The 21,285-nt window shown below is 47.9% G+C and overlaps 1 pseudogene; it reads right to left on the bottom strand.

The window, feature by feature from the left end:
* The window catches only part of LOC120837083, a 45,206-nt pseudogene that overhangs the window by 13,555 nt on the left and 10,366 nt on the right, over nt 1-21,285 (bottom strand).

Here is a 21,285-nt window from a genome sequence, read left to right as displayed (position 1 = left end):
TCTGCGAAACGTTCCGGTGACATAGGTACTGTCGAAGTTCGTATCAAGCAAATCTCCCGCTCCTGCAGGAGCTGTATTCCGCAAAAATTCAATGCCACGTGCGATGTTGTCCAAAGGAAGGAATACCAGTACATTCATCATGCCAACTCACAGGCGAAAGACGTCGCTCTCCTTATAAAGGGACACTAGAGACAGCTCTTAAATTTTTTGCCATTTGCTTTGGCGAAAATGAAAATAGCATCCTCTTCTGGCGATGTCATCTCCGAACACAGCACGTGCTTGTTGCGCGTTTTTTCGTGCCGTTTTTCGTTGAATATAAGTACTGATTTATTGCACATTGGCTCAACCACTTGACTGCAATTAGTTAAAATAAAAAAAGGTTAGCGTTGTGTTGCACGAGTACTTCCCAAACTATTTTCTAAGTCTTTAATGTCCATCAAGAGTAGCAAATATAAAAACCTGCAAACAGCAAATAAATAATGCCACGCGGAGACCATTTTGTCCAGGTGGGCAGTTGGGACCATTCTGTCCGAAACCATTTTGCCCGGGACCATTTTGTCCGGGACCATTTTGACCGGATCCCGGGGGGTGGGGGCCAAAGGCGGTAGAGGAGGGGGGGGGGAGGTTTGTTTGCCTCCCTCTGCCGTATTGTTTACTGGTAAACTAGAATGTCTGGAAGCGCGCGGTGCGGTGCCCCTCTATCGCCGACGCCATAGCGTGCGGAGAGGTGGACCCGACAAAAAGCAGCGATTGATTGATCGAACAAGCCCGTAGCTTCCACCGGCCAGACGTCTCGAAACGATTTCATTATCGGGATTTGTTAACAGGAAAAAATTGCCAAAATTTGGTGCCGCAATGAATTTACCTTATGGATAATAATGCATAGCATACCACTTCCGATCGCAAAAAGTTGTGCCCGCGAAATAATTTTTGACGCCAGCACTTATTCCTCGCGAAATGTCGAGCTCTAAATATCATTTGCTGTACACGTCTTTGTATGATCCAACACACGTGCAACGAATTTCACACCTCCAGGAACACTCAGGCTGCTTTAAATGGTGAAGCATTTTTTCTTTTCCCACTGCTGTCTTTTTAGAGGCAATCAAGTGTTAATTACAAGCTTCTAGGGAAATTTACAAGCATGTCTTGAATTAAGGTAGTGTCTCGCCAGTTTGTGGTATCCATATTTTGTTCACTGTAAGCATATAGTGTTAGACATACCTCACCCCATCCCTGTTTTTCGTTTGGTACTGCCTTTAGCGAATGGTGTAAGTTGCAATGGTTTTTAGTTGTTGCATGATTGTAGTCAGGTGGTGAGCTGGTACTAATTGGACATCTTGAAAAATAGTTCGCGAAAACTCAAGGAGACAGGGAGAGTAACACGTAGACCTCATGCAAGCGCAAACTGAACTCGCATAAATAAGAGAAAGGAGAAATAAAAATGCGGAAGGGCTCGAGCACAGGCCCAAGTGGAACGCGCTGATTTACATGTTAGCAAGAGCCGATTAAAACAAATAATAATAATAAAAATTCCCATGTCAGTGAAGGTAACAAATGGATGGCTAGTACATAAAGGGAGTTCAATCTCTCTCTAAAATCTACCATGGATTGTCACCTACCTATGCACTGTTTACACTGCTGGTGTATGTCATCCTTAGGAAAAACGTGAATAATTAGCAGATACTATAAAACATAGAAGAGAATTATTTTAGGCCTTTATTATTCGTAGTATGGGCGACCAATGTGTCCGCACATCCGTCTGTTACCTGAGCTGCAGAGAAAATTGTTTTTACAGTATTATGCATATGAGTGGGAATTAGCACGGCCCACTTGCGCCTGTTCGAACTTTCGCTAAGACTCCTAACGCATTCTTTTTTTTTTCTTTTCTAATTTATGTGTTTTGGGAGTCTGCAGTCGTATGTAGTGTATGTATTCCTTTCCTTTATTCATTGTTTTTTGTGTGCTATATTTCAAGATGTTCAATCAGAATGAACTCACCACTTTACTACATGGAAAAGCTGTTGCTAATTCTAGAGTGTCTGTAAAACAATCTACCTGACATCTTTGCCTCACGCACCGGTTCCTGACGCTCAGAGTCAACGAGTACAGCCTTTCTGATTTCTCTCATCCTTTTACTTATTTTCTTTTGTGATCAATAAATCGAGTTGCGATTGTGCACCAGTCTGCGTCCTAGGTGTTCCTGTCCTTTTGTCCTTGTCTTTTTTGTGCACTTTTTCAAGTTGGTTCATGTTATTTTTTTATCATATATTCTTATCGGAGCAGAAATATTTTTATCAGACTTAAATGTCATTGTTAATTAAACAAATGTGGCTCTCTGTGTAAGTCCTTCGTGTTTTTATTATTTTTTTATGTGTTTGTTCATTATTTCATTTTTTTCTCATGATTTAGTTCGTGTTTTTCTTACTCATGTGTTCATTATTTATTTATTTTTTATGAAGTTTTAGTTAACGATATGATGCCCTCGTCATATTCTAATCCGGGTAACGGTGGTGACCCCGTCCTGTTCAAGGAGCAGTAATGAACTTTTTATATTGTATTGCTTCAGGCGAACAATGGTGTCTTTGTACGTGAGTGTGTGCGACATGTTGGTCACAAGGAATGATTTCGGGACCTAAGGGAAAAAAAAGGCCAGCGAGGAGCGACTGGGGGACTTTGAACATCGCACGATGCAAGGAAGGACTTCAACGATGCGGCTAGCAAGCAAGCCCATGTCAAAACGGCTGTGCTCGACCGGAAAGTTGAATCAGGACTGTGACCCTGTGAGTAAGAATCAACGACTTTGGAACTTTCGTATACTTTACAGCTTAATTGTCGCCTTCCTTTTCTTTTATTTTAATAGGTGTCTGTGTGCTATTACATTTTTAGTTTATTTTAATGGTTGTCCATGTGATATTATAATTTTGTTTTTTCTTCAACGGCGGAAGTGCTTGTTTGGAGTTTTGGCGCTTTTACGTATAAAACTTTTTTTGCAAACCATATTTTCTGTGCTCCCTCGACAACCAATCCCGCCAAAGGGGCTGTCATTTCCGACGTCGAATGATATGTTACAATGTTTCCTAACTAGCGATCGCCTGCATTTTATTTTTGTAGCAAACATATTTGTCGAACAAATTTCGAACCAGGCCAATAAAGATTGGTCAGTGGCTTATTCTGTCGATGTATCTACGTAAACACACGTTTGACAGTGTGGGATACCAATAAAATGTATATTTTGTGGATATTCATAGAAATGCATTATATGATCCCACATCTGGACCTGAAAGCATGGTACCTGCCCCATGGCAATAATTTTCATCTGACGCTAGAAGGAGCATCACATGAAAATTGCTTTATATGGGGTAGGTACCCTATTTACCAGGCCCAAACACGGGATCATATAAAGCAGTCTATATATGGTATACAAGGAATAGGGCAGATATGGCTATATCCACCCAGATACGGCCTGATTATGCATATGTGGCTATATCTGCGCAATTCCTTATATATCTATATCTTTATTTTTATTGTAAGTCCAGATATGACATTTTTGCAAGTATTGGCTTATAGCATCAGCCGCAGTAGATCGGAATCTGAAACAGTAAGTATGTCACTCTATTAAACTATTTCTATTATATTCCGGTGTTGCCTGATTCGGTTTAATATAGGGTTAAACCCACTCCGGTGAAGCTCTACGGATTGGCCAGATACGGTTCAGATTCCGCCTCGACCGATTACGGTTGGGTTTCCGGATTGGGTATTTCCGGTTCATTTTACAGTTTCTAGAAATCCGGTTTGCTTATGGGCCCATATGACGGATTGGAATTCCGGATTTGTTTTCGGTTTATTTTTTAACTTTTTTTTGTAGGGATATTTCCTGATCTACCCAATCTTTTGAAATCATTCGAGAAGTGTCTCCTGATAAATATTCAAATTTTAAGGATACGTTCATGCATGGTTGCTGATCTACCCGCGGGAATGGTAAATCCGACGATCATAAAGCGCTTCACCTAACTCTATGGTGTCTCGCTGTCGATTGAGCAGACAAAAAGAGAACTGATCGTTTCTGTTTTCGAAGTAAGGTTTTGTCTCAATGGCCGCCAATTGACATCCAAGAGGACCCCAGGATTAGCAATAAAACAACAATGGCAGGAAGCTTTCCGGAAAAACCTAGTACATAAAGAGATTGACTTTGCGAAATTTGTATGAGGGCAGTTCCTTACGTTATTCGATAGTTTTAGTATCGCGTGTAGCAGCAAACACAAGCGGTCTGCATGCCCCACTCTGCGCAAACGCGTCATCACCATGCACCAAAACAAGCCGCAGTTCGGGCTCCCGCGCACGTGTGGTGTAGAACACGCCACGCTAACGTAAACGCAGAGTGCCTGCGTTCGTTCATAACGTAGTAAAAAAAAATACCTGTAGCAAAATCAACGCAGCGCACAACAAACGAAGACGAAGCAGAAGCGTACACATTAGACACGCTCTGAGTCTCAACTAACGTTTTATAGAAAAACCTTAGTTGAGAGTCAACGATTTTTTCTGTTTTTGTGCACTGTGTTAACTTTACTAAATACCAGCCAAGAACCGGCCTCGCCACCTTAAAACTCACTATTAAGAAACACAGTCCTACCGCTTATGTAGGCGTTCCTTATGACTCCGCAGCTTTCGACGTCCATAAAAGCAAGGTATAAGGGCAGTGACTCACTTTCTGAAAATCAAATTTTCCGAATAAGTCATATCTGTCTCAAGCGAAGCTCACATTTCGGCCGCAAACGTAAAACTCATAACGAAAATATTTCCTGGAGAAGGGGAAGAAGAGGGACAAAGGACAAACACAAATCTCCAAACACAGCTAGTTGACTGGTTCGCAACCGAAAGAATCCCCCTGGCCCGGGTATCGAACCCGAGACCTCTCCATTTCCAGTGGAGCGCTCTATTAACTGAGCTAACCAGGGGTTAGCTTTTGCGACTAGGCATGGACATGTGTGCAAGGATTACATTTTTGTTGTGGACAACAGAAAATTTACATTTGGGTTAATGACTTAGTTTATAGACCAACTAAAAAAATACTTACCGTCGTTGGCAGTAAAGGTTACAATATTTTTCGCTGTATACCCATCACTGGCTTCAAGCTTTACGAGTGCGGAGCTGTGGACGAAGTGTGATAATAATATTGACATCCCGTACGCGAGAAAAACGAACGAAACCAATATTAAGCGGTAACATGTTTTATAATATGATCACGTTAATTGGTGTGTGATCGCCATATCTAGCACAATATTAACCTGAGAGAGATCGACGTAAAGCTTTTAGGCCTTGATGAGATAATAGTTCTGTCTCGGGGGAACGAGGTTAACCTGGCCACAGTGCAACAAGTCATGGAGGCGTATCATAGTGTGGTTAATTACTACCAGTTGAAGCTGTGTTACCTGGAGGGTCAGAGCCAGCGCAACAACCTGATTATGTACGGACTTCCTGCAAGTGCTCGGATATCCAAGATTAAATCATCAAAGGCATATTTCGAGAGGCTTTGTGCAAAGCTATAAACTCTGTGGAGTGCATCCATCAAATCGGTCGGAAGAAAGCTAATGACAGTCGGCCACTTATCGCGAAGCTCATTTACTTGAGAGAAGAAAAAATTACCATTTACAAAAACTGCTCTAATTAAAAAAAAAAAAAAAGTCACCAGCATTTTCGTTCTGACCGAGAAACGGAAGAAAATCTGGGAAAGCGCAAAAGACATAAGACCGACGGGGTCTTCGGTTAAGTTAGTCTATGATCAACTAAATATGTACCTGTCAAAAAACTAGTTTTATACTAGTGAGACGAAATTGCGAAGAAAATACGTAGTTTGCACAAAGTAGCGACAGCGGCCCCGAACCAAGCACAATAACAATCTGCGTGACGTTGTTCTAGTCCCCTCCGCCTGAGAAACGCAAGCTGCAGAAGCGTGCTAAACTAGATGGATGATCTAGACGACATCATCATTTCACATGAGCACGATGTTTTTGTGCTGACAGAAACCTGGTCCACGAGGGAATACGCGATTTTGTATGTAAACGGTGGAGGTGTGGCTATTATCATTAAGAATAACAAAAATGTCCCGCTTCTTGACAAAACTCTAATCTAACCTGTCTGAATCAAAATACTTTTAATAACTGGTACTGTTACAATCGGAGCTATTTAGCAGTGCAAATAGTCAAAGAAACCTCGCTTATCAAGGGGCCGCGAGAAACATCCTCGACCTAATATTGGTCGGTGGGAATATCAGCATTCATGTTAAGGCATATCAGTTGACCACTGGCATGTTTGATTACTTAATAATCGGAAATGATTTGCATCTGACGGCAACGTCATTGAGGACGGCCTCGAGAAGTGGAGCGTTAGAAGATTAACGGGTATTGAGTCGACCTCACGCTACGTCCCCATGACTCTGAGGACGGATGTTACGCCGGAAGGTTTGTCCCACAAATTTCGTCTTCAAGGTGCGAATACCCTCTTTGTCGTTCCAGGAAGAGCGCCCAGTCTGTCTGCGGTTAAAGCGCTCCGGACAGATTCGGCAAGACCGCCGCGTGCCGAAGTGTTAGAACTGCACCCGTTGCCGGCAGAAGAAATAATACTGCGTAGGGAAGTACGGCGGCGCTACCGTCGGAGCTGTGGCAAATGACGAGTCCCTGTTCATCATAGACGTTGACGACGCATAGCTGACGGCGAGTGGCCTCGGCAATAACATCCCACCGGGCATGGAATAAGGGGGTCAACTTTCCTGTGCCGAAGACAGCGGTGCAGTGAGACGACAGCAGGCACCCCATCAGTCGAGAAGGCCCCCGACGTCGTCGGCGCCATGGAACAGGCCGCAGACTCCCCCAGGCGTTCCCTCGATACGACACCCGTGGGTGCCGCCACGACGCGGACTGTCAGCCCATGGTGGCAAACCAACAACCGCGGCAAGTAGAATATTCGAAACACGCCCCCTCCCCTCCGCGTTGCAGGACCGGCAACGCGACGACTGTCCGTACGGCGACAACCTCTGGGGTATAGACTTATGCCACTTGACAGCATAATGTGACCTGGCTCCATGACGCCACAGTACCAAGATGCACTGTGAGGGCTTTGTTAACAAAATCCTTTTATTTGCATTTCAGGCCTCCTTACTGTGCCTGTGGAAAGAGCAGCGGGAGGAGGCCCTATCAATACCATAGCATTGTAAAGTGCCAAAGACAGCCAATTTTTGTTCATTCCGTGAGTGACCGGAGCACGGTGCCCTATCCGCTTTCCTGACTGACACTCACACCAGTGTTGCGGAGTTGCCACTCCGGAGTTGGAATGATTCCGGAATCATTCCGCATTTTCACGACCCCGGAATGGAATGGGAATGGAATGGTGGCAACGTTGCAGGGAATGGAACGGGAATGGAATTAGCTGCCTTTTGCCCGGAATGGATTGGGAATGGAATGGGCACGGTTCTTCTTTTTTTTTTTTTTTTAGTGTTTACGGTCAGTTAAACCGAGGCAGTCAGTGAGTCAGTTGCTCAGAAATAAAATGAGCGGGAAACTGCTAGCCCGCGAGGAGCCCTAACAGACTTATACGCCAACAAAATGCAATACAAAAAAACAAGCGTGAAAGCAAAGAGCAAAAGTGGAAAGGGGGGTAACGTGGCGCCTTTCACGGACGCGCACGCGTCGGGCTTCGATGGCGTTACACGAGAGCGAAACAAGAAACCACGCACCAAGCAAAAGAAAAGAAAGCGGCAAAGAAAGAAACCACCATGCAGCACTCCTCATCGTACTTCTTGTCATGCTTTTTGTTGTTGTTGTTTCGACGGTTTGTAGAATGCACGCGCGCGCACAGACTCAGGTCTGGGAGCGGACGCGACTCATAACTCGCGGAGCTCTGATAACTCGTTGACTTGGGCCCCGTCGAAAGATGATCAGGGATTGTTTTCTTATAATTTATTTATTTATTTATTTCGGGTTACCCCGCAGCGCCCGAAGTCATTATTGCAGGGGGGGGGGGGGGGGTACATAGTTGTGAGGGTAGAAATACAAACGTGCATATGTACCAAAAAAACAAGCAATAACGCAAGCCCACAGGAAAACACAGTCAATCAAATGCAAGCCCCAGAATATGATAAAAGAAACATCGGTGACTCGCATTCCAGGTACGTGCCAGATAAAAGAATCAGCTGAGGAAAATATGTGTTAACAGCGAAATTAATTAACTCACTTGCCGCATGACACAGGAGTAATTAATAAAAAATAATAATAAAACACACACATAGAGTTCTAGGCGCGTTGTTTAGCACGCAGCCAATCCTGCTGCCTTCCACCGTTCATTCGTGCGCGCTCCTTCGAAGTGCGAAATGTGGGTTTGCTTCGGCATTAAAACCAAAGCTAGATTCACTACCCTCTTCTCCTCTTGCGCTTTGCTCCGAGGCTTTTTTTTTTTTTTTGTACTTCATTTGTATTGTAAGTCCGCCCATTTCTTGGTCTTTGTTCCGATGTTTGTTTTCTGTGTTTTATGTTTTAGTCGGTTGCGGTTACAAGCAAGCTAACGGATTCTCGCTCATTTCCCTTGACTTTAGTCTCTGCATACTTTGTTTCAAATTGCTATGGACTGCTGCGGACGCTACGAGTCACCCTAGGCAATCCAGTACCGTGAGCGGGACTGCAGGGTGACGCAGCACTCAGGAAGCACTGGATTGGTTTCGATGGCTCTCGTGCTGTCTTTTGAAGTCCATCGTAAGGTGAAGTAGACTATCGTCGCCGCTCTTGGTGTGACCGAACTGACTAGACCTGCAGAAAGACCGTCCCGTGCCAGACGAGGTGCGACCGTTGCTGTGAGGGCAACTGAGAAGGAGAGCTGGGTGCTAGCTGCCACCGAGGTTTTGGCTTCCGCGCGTCTCGGCTGTCCGGTCTGCATTCGTGCTCCTTGTTCTGGACCCTATTTGAGGCGGTGAGAAGTCAGTTGGACGGTGTTAATGAGGAAACACGGGGAATGTCAATTCGAACGGTGCGGTATTACTCCGTTAATTGTATCTTGATGTTAAGAGCTTTGTCAACGCTGACTTCCCGACCCGTCGCCACTACGCAAACGACCGACACCGAGGTAGAAGAAGGAATCCGTTGGTACCGTCTGCTGCCTGAACCCGCCACTCGAACAGCGCGAAGAGGAACATCACAATTCAGACGAGAAGACAAGATAAATACAGATTGAGTCATGGCATCGTAGAAGACATTTTTCTACATTAGTCCCGAAGAAAACAAAACAAGCTGCACGCTGAAAGTTGTGCAACGAAACGATGCAGTCGGCGTTTATCATCGAACTTTATTCGCCGTCTGAAGAGGAAACACGAGAATGAGTATGCGAAGGGTGGAAAAGGGCAGGCGAACCAGCCAAAAATTCAATTGAATATGATAAGAAATATCGAGTTTCGTAAAGCAAGCGTGAACTTATGCGTTTTAAAACAGGTTTCGTGACATGGTCTATACGGTCCCTCGTGCTGCGCCGCAGAGGTTGCATTTTGTCAGAGGATGTGTTCTGCCGCTGTGCATGGAGTCACTTCCAGCAGTGTACTAGCCGTGTTGCTGTATTTGAAGAATACGGTAATATAGCTTATTCCTGCGCCACGCACGAACTGGATATTTTTATGGTCTTATCAAACAAACACGCTGGCCGCGTATGTCTTAAAAGTCAAATGCAAAAAAGTTAAAAAAAGAAAGGGAAATGAGTGGATTTAAGTTTTGTTGTTTGTTGCCAGCGACGTGGTTGCGAGACCGATGTCTCAAACAAGCATTGACACATCAAGGGGCTTTCTCGATGTTTGCAGTACATGGTAAATAAACACTTTCTGCCACCAGCGGTCCGCTTAGTAAAATTCAGTGCTTTTTTGAGGAATTTAGCTTTTTCTTTCCTTTTTTTTTTTGGGGGGGGGGGCAATTGTTTCTGCATTTCATAATGTCAGCTTTATGATACTTATGCCGGCAACAAAATGTAGCTGTCAAGTGCCAATTTTTACGTTTAGGAATTAAAGGAATGGAATGGAACGATTCAGCCATTCCAGGAGTGGGAATGGGCTCAGTGTCTTCATTCCTAGGAATTGAAAGGAATTGAATTATCGAAAACTCTAATTCCCCGGAATGGAATTGGAATGGAATGGGGGTGCCCATTCCGCAACACTGACTCTCACTACTATAACGCCCCAATTATTCAAAGAGCAACCTAGTCAACGGGTAGCCTTTAAGCGTCTTACTCGTTGTAGCACAACATGCAGTCTCTAGGATATTTCAGAGCGCAGCTCTTAGGCGCCCGTTTCCGGCTTGAGCGGCGTCGGCATCGCCGTCGGCGTAACCAAGGCCACCTCAAGGTCACGTGACCCCCCAAGGTCACATTACCCCCCAACGTCACCCAAGGTCACGTGACCCCCAGGTCATGAGACCTCCCCCAAGGTCACCCCAAGGTCACGTAACCCCACGGGTGACGCGACCCCCCAAGGTCACGCGATCCCCCAAGGTCACGTGACCCTCCAAGGTCACGAAACCCCCCTAGGTCACGTGACGCCTTCCAAGATCACGTCACCCCCCTCCCCGAGGTCACGTGACTCCCCTCCCCCGAAGTCACGTGACACCCCCCCCCCCCCCCGCGGAGGTCACGTGACCCCCCGAGCATATTAAAGAATGAGAAGAGGAGAAGGAGGAGGAGGAGAGGTTTGCCCTCCCCTCAGTACCCTTCCCTCCTCCTCCTCAAGAGCTGCATTCCAATTCGGCGTTACAGAGAGTTGTAAACAGGTTCACCTTTTTATTCACATTACCAGAAACTCGGACATTAGCTGCAGTCTTTCATGCTTGGTGCGGGACGCATCAAGCATCAACGTAGCACTTACGCCGTCAGGTTCTCTTCTCCAAACTGCGCTATAAGCGGGTATACACCATCCTCCTCTGGTCCCACCTGACTGAACTTCAAGCATTTGTAAGTTCCAAAGATTGGGTCTTCCTCGTAGTTCCTATAAAGCTCGTAAAAGGGCTCAGTGAGCGGGTACACCTGCGTTATTGTGGAAAGCAGAAGCCATAGGTGAGAGCTCAGAACAAGTATTCCGAACGTTGCTCTTTTTGAACATGTTTACACGAATATAGGGTTAGGTAATCAAGGTCATAGAATCATCATATTACCCATGAAACACTTTACTTTTGATATCTAACGCTCCAAAATGAACATCTTCGCCACTCTTGGAGTCAGTTACGCGCTCATTTGTAAGGGTGTTTGCGCTCAAGTCACGCGGCATAAACGGCGCGTGTTATAAGTTGTCACAGATGGAGTACAGTTCCGGCGTACGGCTGTAGTTAACATCAAGTCATTGTTTACATCTTAAATGACATGTCTTCCAGTGATAACAACTTGACTTGGTAATGCCAAGCTGTACCTCTACTCAAGTATATATTATCGCGGAGGTTTTGGGTCAGTCAGCTGCAGCCTATTCCTTACGCCAAACGTCTTTAGGTGTCCTAAATCTGCAGCAATTATATTTCAACGCGATTCTTTCTCGAGACAACGGCCTCTGACGTCAAGTCAAAACACTCAGGTTGAGAAAACAGCTCTAGTATCATTCTGTTACATTTTTGCATTGCACAGGTTTCGCATAAATGGCTGAAATGATCCATTATACACCAACACGCTGTGTACAAACAAGCTCGAGTTTACAAATTTGGTTCGAGCTCGAGTATCAAGCTCGAACCAAAATTGGTTTCTGCACTCCCAAGGCGCCCCCACCTGGTGTGGGGACCGTGCGTGTGCAGAAAACAAATTTGCGTTAGACCAAACGTCTCCGCATGCGCCTTGGCCGCAACAATACCGCAAAAGTGTCGTGACCTCATAGATTGGAGTTGCTCAACATATTCTCCAGGGTACCTCGAATTTCGCAGAACACGACTTCTTTAAAGCACGGAATCAAGAAAGCATGGAAGTACACATCGCGACACTGTTAGCGCGAACAATCGACAGGCGTCAGATTCGTACCGGTGGCGCCACCTAGCGGCCTCTGATGGCGAACCTCGCGCATGCGCAGAAACGTCAAAGGGTTCCAGAGTATAACGACCTACTCCAAAACAATGTTCAGACCGTCTCATTTGAGGAACTCGAGTTTGTTCTTCTCGCGATTTTGTATTTTTATTGCGACGCGCCCTCTGCATTCACTGTCTCGTCTGCTTTCACGTTCTCCGTCCGCGCGCCCACCACGTCAGCGTTGTCGGTGTTTCCGTTCTGTGCGTCCTTACCAACGTCTGCTTCGGGTTCCGCCGCACTACTCCGAGGTGAATTTAGTCGAGGTGCCCGCGTCGGCTAGCGGGGGTAGGGGTTCTTTTGGCGTCCGTATCGGCATTTTCGGCTTGTCGGCGCAGTTTCTTGACGTCGCGTCTCTCCGAAGGGAACGTCGTCGAAGTGCTCGCGTCGGCCAGCGGTCGTAGGGGGCTTTTTGGCGTCCGCATCGGCATTTTCGGCTTGTCGGGGCAGTTTCTTGACGTCGCGTCTCCAGCGTCTCTCCGAAGGGAATGTCGTCGAGGTGCTCGCGTCGGCCAGCGGTCGTAGGGGGCTTTTTGGCGTCCGCATCGGCGTTTTCGGTTTGTCGGCGCAGTTTCTTGACGTCGCGTCTCTCCGAAGGGAATGTCGTCGAAGTGCTCGCGTCGGCCAGCGGTCGTAGGGGGCTTTTTGGCGTCCGCATCGGCGTTTTCGGTTTGTCGGCGCAGTTTCTTGACGTCGCGTCTCTCCGAAGGGAATGTCGTCGAAGTGCTCGCGTCGGCCAGCGGTCGTAGGGGGCTTTTTGGCGTCCGCATCGGCGTTTTCGGTTTGTCGGCGCAGTTTCTTGACGTCGCGTCTCTCCGAAGGGAATGTCGTCGAAGTGCTCGCGTCGGCCAGCGGTCGTAGGGGGCTTTTTGGCGTCCGCATCGGCGTTTTCGGTTTGTCGGCGCAGTTTCTTGACGTCGCGTCTCTCCGAAGGGAATGTCGTCGAAGTGCTCGCGTCGGCCAGCGGTCGTAGGGGGCTTTTTGGCGTCCGCATCGGCGTTTTCGGTTTGTCGGCGCAGTTTCTTGACGTCGCGTCTTTCCGAAGGGAATGTCGTCGAAGTGCTCGCGTCGGCCAGCGGTCGTAGGGGGCTTTTTGGCGTCCGCATCGGCGTTTTCGGTTTGTCGGCGCAGTTTCTTGACGTCGCGTCTTTCCGAAGGGAATGTCGTCGAAGTGCTCGCGTCGGCCAGCGGTCGTAGGGGGCTTTTTGGCGTCCGCATCGGCGTTTTCGGTTTGTCGGCGCAGTTTCTTGACGTCGCGTCTCTCCGAAGGGAATGTCGTCGAAGTGCTCGCGTCGGCCAGCGGTCGTAGGGGGCTTTTTGGCGTCCGCATCGGCGTGTTCGGTTTGTCGGCGCAGTTTCTTGACGTCGCGGCTTTCCGAAGTGAATGTCGTCGAGGTTCTCGCGTCGGCCAGCGGTCGTAGGGGGCTTTTTGGCGTCCGCATCGGCGTTTTCGGTTTGTCGGCGCAGTTTCTTGACGTCGCGTCTCTCTGAAGGGAATGTCGTCGAAGTGCTCGCGTCGGCCAGCGGTCGTAGGGGGCTTTTTGGCGTCCGGATCGGCGTGTTCGGCTTGGCGGCGCAGTTTCTTCACGTCGGGTCTCTCCGAAGGGAATGTCGTCGAAGTGCTCGCGTCGGCCAGCGGTCGTAGGGGGCTTTTTGGCGTCCGCATCGGCGTTTTCGGCTTCTCGGCGCAGTTTCTTCACGTCGCGTCTCTCTGAGGGGAATGTCGTCGAAGTGCTCACGACGGCTAGCGGTCGCAGCGGCCCTTTGGCGCCCGCTTCGGCGTTTTCGGCTCGTCGGTGCTATCTTTGTTTACGTCGCGCCTCTCCAAGTGGAATGCCATCGAAGTGCTCGCGATGGCTAGAGGTCATAGCGGTCTTCGTCACGTCTGCTTCAGCGTTTTCGGTTCGTCGGTATGTTTCTTGACGCCGCTTCCCTCCGAGGGATATGTCGTCCAAGTGCTCGCATCGCCTAGCGGTTGAAGTGGTCTTCGTGAAGTCCCCTTCGGCGTCTTCGGGTTGCTGGCGCTGCATATCTTTACGTCTTTTCCTATGCGGCGAATGTCTTTAATGAGCTTGTGCTGTCTTTGTTCCCCGCCATTGTGTTTGCGTTTGGCTGGCAGCTTTGTCCATCCAGACAAAACATGTGAAATGTAAGAACTCAAAGAAATTGCGTGACAGGTTTAGAACTGCTCGTCAAAGTTATTCAATAAACGTGAAAAATAAAATGCACGGGTAGATCGTCACCTGGTTCTTTTATGTAATAAACATACACGTGAAACTGCATGTTTCGCTCACGCTGTAGTTAACAGCGTCATTAAACACACTAGATACAAAGCGGATCCCGTATAAGCGCATAGTGCGTGGCTAAATACAAACACATAACTGTTTCAACTAAGGTGCTCTTTATTTTGATCGAACTCAGAATTTGCGTGCACCGTCATGGAAGCTACAAATGTCCTAAAGCGATAAGGAGGGCGTCCCTTATATTAAAAAAAAATTAAAAAAGTCAAAGCACGACGCGTGCCATTGTCTTACACGCAGCTACGCCGTGCACTCGTCGATCTTAACATCTATTGCGGTCATGCTTGTTTAGAACGTTTCATTGGGCACAACCATTGTGACTGCGCGAGAAATACCGTTCTTTCATTTAAGAATCTAGGCAGTAATCATGAATGTTCGCTCTTATCTACACCAATAGAGTGTCTTTTGACGATCACAGTCTAAAGTGTAATACCGCTCCCGTCTTTTTGAAGCGATTCAAGAGTATAATCGACGCTCGCGCCTAGGAACGGAAAATGCTACCTCGCACTTATATGGCCACAAAGATACCAACAAAAAACGCTTCGATTCTGCGCCAAATCGACCAACGAAATAACCCGATACGATCCCCCACCGGGAAATGCAGAAATACGGTAACTTTCTATAATAAATCAAGATTCTTCTAAAATATCTTTTTGCTCTGTGTTCAATGGTTAAAATTATTCTTGGCGTCTTGGATTCATACCCCTGACGCATTTTGCGGTACAAGACGCGACTAGTGAGCCCGTGCACGAGAAGCCTGTTCCGTGCAGCCAAGGAAAATGATAGAGCAGTGCAGCAATCAGCTTTCAGAACGCCAACGTTTTTTTTTTTTTTGTTTTTTTTTTTCGTACACACTCTCGTGTGTGGGTTCCTCTGCGTCTGGTCGTTATGCTTCCCCCCCCCCCCCCCCCAAAAAAAAAAAAAAAAACTTTCAGCACCGCGCCAAAACGCTCGAAAAGCTGACATACCGGGTGTGGCAGGGTCGCCAGACCCGCCTCTGCTGATCCTATCGTGTCGAAAAAGTGCTTTCATCACTAAAGGCGACCTGGTCCCAGCGACTTTCCCAGGCCTCGTGGTCCTGAGCAAAGGCCAGCCGCTGCTGCTTGTGCCGCGCCGTTAATAGTGGCTTCTGCGCGGCGATGTGGCTGTGAAGACCGGCCTCGCGAAGTCGTCGCTGAATGGTCTTCGTTGACACAAGTAGTCCAAGTTCCTTCCGGATGTCCGATGAGCTTTGAAAGCCATTATCGCTCGCTGCCCCTACGATGCGGAGGTCGTCGTTCTCGTCGATGACCCTTGAACGAGGTGCACGGACGGCGTCAGCCAGACGTCTCTCGTCCCTGTAAGCCTGGATGATTCTGTTCACGGTCGACAAGGGTCGACCTGTGCGACCTGCAATATCCCTTTGCGATACTCCCTCCTTGCACAGAACGACGATATGGTGACGTTCTTCGATCGGGACGCGGGACATTTTGCTTTTTGCTGGGTGAAGCCCCGTTAGCGAAAACGTCGTCTGCTTACGCGAAACGACGGAAGTGCCGCAATCAAACCAACCTAGCACGAGAGGGCGGGACCGTTTTGTTGGCAGACGACGCTCCACGAAATTCGAACTCGCACCGAAACCGAAACCAATTTTGAAGAATTGCTACACTGAAATCGTTTTTCTTCGGTATACGAGTATCTGGCGGCTCAAGAAAGAAAAATTGTGACTTCTTATTGAATAAATTGAATAAATGCGTCAATCTCGCATTAGTATATTCTTTCTTTTTAATCCGGATTAACAACCAAATTAATCCGAAACCGGATCCGAAACCGAAACCACATCGCTGCGCAGAAGCCACTATTAACGGCGCCGCACAAGCAGCAGCGGCTGGCCCTTGCTCAGAACCACGAGGCCTGTTAAAGTCGCTGGGACCAGGTCGCCTTTAGTGATGAAAGCACTTTTTCGACACGATGGGATCAGCAGAGGCGGGTCTGGCGACCCTGCCACACCCGGTATGTCAGCTTTTCGAGCGTTTTGGCGCGGTGTTGAAAGGTTTTTTTTTGGGGGAAAGCATAACGACCAGACGCAGAGGAACCCACACACGAGAGTGTGTCCGAAAAAAAAAAGCAAAAAAAAAAACGTTGGCGTTCTCAAAGCTGACTGCTGCACTGCTCTGTCATTTTCCTTGGCTGCACGGAACAGGCTTCTCGTGCACGGGCTCACTAGTCGCGTCTTGTACCGCAAAATGCGTCAGGGGTATGAATTCAAGACGCCAAGAATAATTTTAACCATTGAACACAGAGCAAAAAGATATTTTAGAATAATCTTGATTTATTATAGAAAGTTACCGTATTTCTGAATTTCCCGGTGGGGGATCGTATCGGGTTATTTCGTTGGTCGATTTGGCGCAGAATCGAAGCGTTTTTTGTTGGTATCTTTGTGGCCATATAAGTGCGAGGTAGCATTTTCCGTTCCTAGGCGCGAGCGTCGATTATACTCTTGAATCGCTTCAAAAAGACGGGAGCGGTATTACACTTTAGACTGTGATCGTCAAAAGACACTATTTGGTGTAGATAAGAGCGAAAATTCATGATTACTGCCTAGATTCTTAAATGAAAGAACGGTATTTCTCGCGCAGTCACAATGGTTGTGCCCAATGAAACGTTCTAAACAAGCATGACCGCAATAGATGTTAAGATCGACGAGTGCACGGCGTAGCTGCGTGTACGACAATGGCACCCCTATTGGAAAAACCAGCATGAAAATCAAACTGGTCAAGCTGGTAATTAAGGTGGTCAAGCTGGTAATCAAGGTGGTCAAACTGGTCAATGTGGTAATTAAACTGGTTTAGCTGGCAATCAAGCTGGTTTAAGCTGGGCAAGCTGGAATTTAAGCTGGTCAGTCTGGTCTAAGTAAAAACCAGCATGGTCTCACTCGAATCTGGTTTTAGATTCAATCTGGTGTAGCTGGGAGCCAGTCTGGTCTTAACTGGTCAAACTGGTTTTCCATGGAGCCAATGTGGTCAAGCTGGGAGACGAGCTGGTCATGCTGGGAGACAAGCTGGTGAATCTGGTCGAAATAATAATCGTGGTGGTCAAGCTGGTCATGCTGGGAGCGCGCACGCCAAGGTCGGCTAGAGATAGCCGAACTGGCATTGCTGGGAGCGCGCGCGACAAGGTCGGCTGCTGGAACGAGGCCACGTCCTGTTCTTTGTCCTCTCGTTTTTGGTAGACCACCGGGCGCGTCAGGCGCGCTGCAAGCTACCTTTGTGTGCGAGAAAAGAGAGAGAGAGAGAGAGAGTGGTAGAAACGGAGAATCGAAGACGCGTTTGGATAGCTTGGGCAGAGGGCAGATCGAAGGGACGGCTGTGTGCGCGTTGTTTGGAGACTAGTTGAACGACGGTGCAAGCGAAGCGGGTTTTGAGAAGACAGCGAGCGGCAGTCCGTTCAGTGCGGGAAGATGTCAGACGTCCCGACTGCGGCGTCGCTTCGTGTCTTCGAACGTGTGTGTGCCCAAGAATGACGGCGGTGCCGAGGAGTATCGCCAATGCCATCCAAGCCACACGGATTTCCTCGCCTCTGCCGACCACGCAAGTTGCCGCTTCGCCCCCATCGCTGGCGGGACCCAGGTTCGCTTCTCTCGTCCGTGTAGTATTTTCGTCTGCTATTGCCTGTTTTTGGCCTGTGTCTAGTATTTTTTTCGTGTTGAGAGATAAGCAATCTGGTTTTATTAACATTGTAGACAATTTGCACCGAGAATCTGTGCGTCGGTTAGTACTGTGTCAGCGCCGAGGATGTGTAGCATTTGAGTTCATGTGAGGCTGCCGCAAGTACGAAAATAATAAATTGGATGCCGAGTTGGCTTTTCTGACGAGCTTGGCTTTTTTATTCTGTGTATTAATTTAAACAGGTTAAACTGGTTGGGAAGTTCACCAGCATGACCAGTTTAACAGCATGACCAGCATGCCAAACTGGGCATGCTGGGGCAATAACCCAGCTTGAAGCTGGGACCAGATCAACCATCATGACCAGTATGACCAGATCAACCAGCATGACCAGCATGCCAAGCTGGGCATGCTGGGGCAATAACCCAGCTTGAAGCTGGGACCAGCTTAAGCTGGTTTTTTCAATAGGGACGCCTCGTGCTTTGACTTGAAACGCAAATTAAAAACGTTTTTATATTTGTTTATTAGGCTCCGAGTTCACGGAGATATTTAAGCATAATAGGGGAGGTAGGGTACGCCAACATTATGAAATACCGCTACAACTAGTGAATCAGGCTTTGCTTTTTGCAGGTACGGTAATTTTATTATAAGCATTTCGTAGACCGAGACGTAGAAGTGTATAGCTGGCGGTCCGAGTTCCGCGATGTGTGCGATTTGTAGTGATCCCTACCTTGTGTTGTCGTCCTGACTTCTCAACTGAGTGTGACCATCAAATCTTCCTTTATTTGCAGGCACAACCCCGACTACGTGCAGCACGTGGCTGCGAGTGGGCGCTGCGCCGTTAACGTTTGGGGTCTGCTAACCCGTCAGGGCCTAGGTCCCCTTGTGAGGATAGACGGGAGCCTGACGTCTCGGGCCTAAGCAGAAATCATCGATCAAGTCCTGCTCCCGTATATCCTCGGAGGACCTTTCCCTGACGGGTGCTTCATCTTTCAGCAGGACCGGAGCCCCATACATACGTCTCGGGTTGTTCGAGAACTTCTGGACGACAGATGCATAATGGAGTTGGACTGGCCGCCTAAAGGGGCCGACATGAACCCCATAAAGAATGTCTGGGGAATAATGAAGAAAGAAATGGCCAATCAGACCTTCCACAGCGCCAGCGCGGACTGTCTGTGGGAAGCGGTGCTCCGTGAGTGGGAACGCTTAAAATCTACACCAATAGCGGACGCTCTTTACGCGTCGATGCCACAGAGGATGTCCGAGGTCGTCTCCGCCCTAGGCGAGTTCACTCGCTACTAGAGGGCAGCATTCGGGCGCCATCTCTAAATTGTAGGGGGGAACTCGCCTTACATTGGCGTTTTGTATAGCATTCTATTTATGGACGCCGCTCCCACTGTACGGTGAAGAAGTTGTGCATTTTTTTGGCTCCTGGACGTTGATAAGGCTGGTCGTCTTGAATCTTGTTCTCTTTTCGAGGATGGAAATTGTAATTGACGACTTCGAATTATTTTCGTTGTGCATTTGTTTTATTTATTGACGCTGCTGACGATGTATGGGCAGTACATTGTGTATTTAATGTATCTCTTGGCGTCGCCGGCGCCACAAGAGCCGAAAGGGCGGGGGGGGGGGGGGGGGGGGGGGTTACCAAGTTTTGTCGTATTTGGTTACTGTAGTGCATTTTGTCTACTTCTCGACTACGCTGGCACTGTACCAGTTTCATAAATGGTGTGCGCCGCAGGCGAAGGCTAGAGTGTGTAAACAGGCTACCTCTTACACAGCAAGAAAAAGTTCCAATAAAAAAAGAAAAAAGCCGTTTCTGTTGATATGCTACAAGAGCACACATTTCATATATCTGTACTTTTCCGATCGATTTCCCCTCAAGGACATTTATTGGATTAATTTATACTGTAGGCGTTTCTGCTGGATTCTCTGGTCTCGCTAGGCTCGAACGGCTAAAGCCAGGCCGAGCCGCATTCGAAAACAGCGCAGCGGCGTTGTTTTCGAATGCGCATTAAGGCGGGAAGTGATCACCGGCAACTTAGCGCTTGCGATAGGCAAAGGCTTCTCGATGAGAGTAGATGATCGACCGCTCGGGCGGAAACGATGTGAACGGACATGACGGGAGATCGTCGTGGCAGCCGATTGAGAGGGAGAGAAAAATGTTATTTTCGACAAAACGTTTTTTTCTTGAGTCAGGACACTCCGCATATACAATAAATGCAGAAACTATATTTTTGTGGTGCTCGTTTGCCTTTTGTGTTGTGCCGGAAAGACGCTATTCTAAGACTAGCCTTTTTTTTTCCCCTAAGCTTATAATTTCTAGTTATTTTTCCCCCCCACTTCAAAAATTTGTTTTCCTCTTTTCTGTAAGTAAAGAGCGTATCCTCTTTACTTGCCATTCTTCCTTGGACTCACCCTCACAATCCGACGATGGCTACCGCCGCATCACCAGTGCCGTGCACCTCCAAACCATCGTATTATCCTCAAAAGGCGAAACAAATTTCTATGCATGTGTTAGGAGCTTTGATGAAGGAGTCGAAAAAATCTGGAGCACGAAGAGCGTCATTCAAAATACGGTAGAGCTAACAGGTGTGCGTAGACCAGGGGCGGATCCAAGGGGGGGGGGCGACGGGGGCGACTGGCCCCCCCCCCCTCCCTCCTTCTCGGAGGGCAATTTGGCATGGGTGAACCTCCCGGTGCATAAGAAAGAATGGGAGAATAGAATCCTTACAAATTGTCCGCCCCCCCCCCCCCCCCCCCCCTTAAAACGGATTTCTGGATCCGCTTCTGCGTAGACGCTGCCAAGACTGTGTGTGCGGGTTGCGCAAGCAGAGGACAACGCGCGGAGGAAAACAATCTTGAAAACTGAAGTTGACTAACCTTGACCTCTGGGACAATTGGTATTTCATGGTTAAAGACCTAAAAACTGCTCAAAGACACGGACAATAACGAGAAGGTAGACGAACAACGGCGCTGACATACACCTTGTGGGAGCGAGGGCCGGCCACCACCACCAGAGGCCGCTACGACCACCCAGAGAACATCTGGGCCGCGCAAACGTCCGGCCGCGCAAGTGGATAAAAGAGGGGGACACGCCCACAGTAGGGGGAGACGGTCCGGCGACACAGGGACGTGTAGGTCGAATGCCCGGCAATATTATACTTTATTACTAACAACCCTTTGATGTTACTTTAATAAATGTAGTTTCTGGTTTCGGAAACCCCGGCTCCGTGTTGTTCCTCCCGGATGGGCATGCAGCAAGGCAACCCTACCACATGGCGCAC

The sequence above is a fragment of the Ixodes scapularis genome, unplaced genomic scaffold, assembly GCF_016920785.2.
Source record: "Ixodes scapularis isolate PalLabHiFi unplaced genomic scaffold, ASM1692078v2 ptg000955l_1___fragment_2___debris__unscaffolded, whole genome shotgun sequence".
Lineage (NCBI taxonomy): Eukaryota > Metazoa > Arthropoda > Arachnida > Ixodida > Ixodidae > Ixodes > Ixodes scapularis.
The sequence above is the reverse complement of the archived record's forward strand: the minus strand, read 5'-3'. Positions and strand labels throughout refer to the sequence as shown.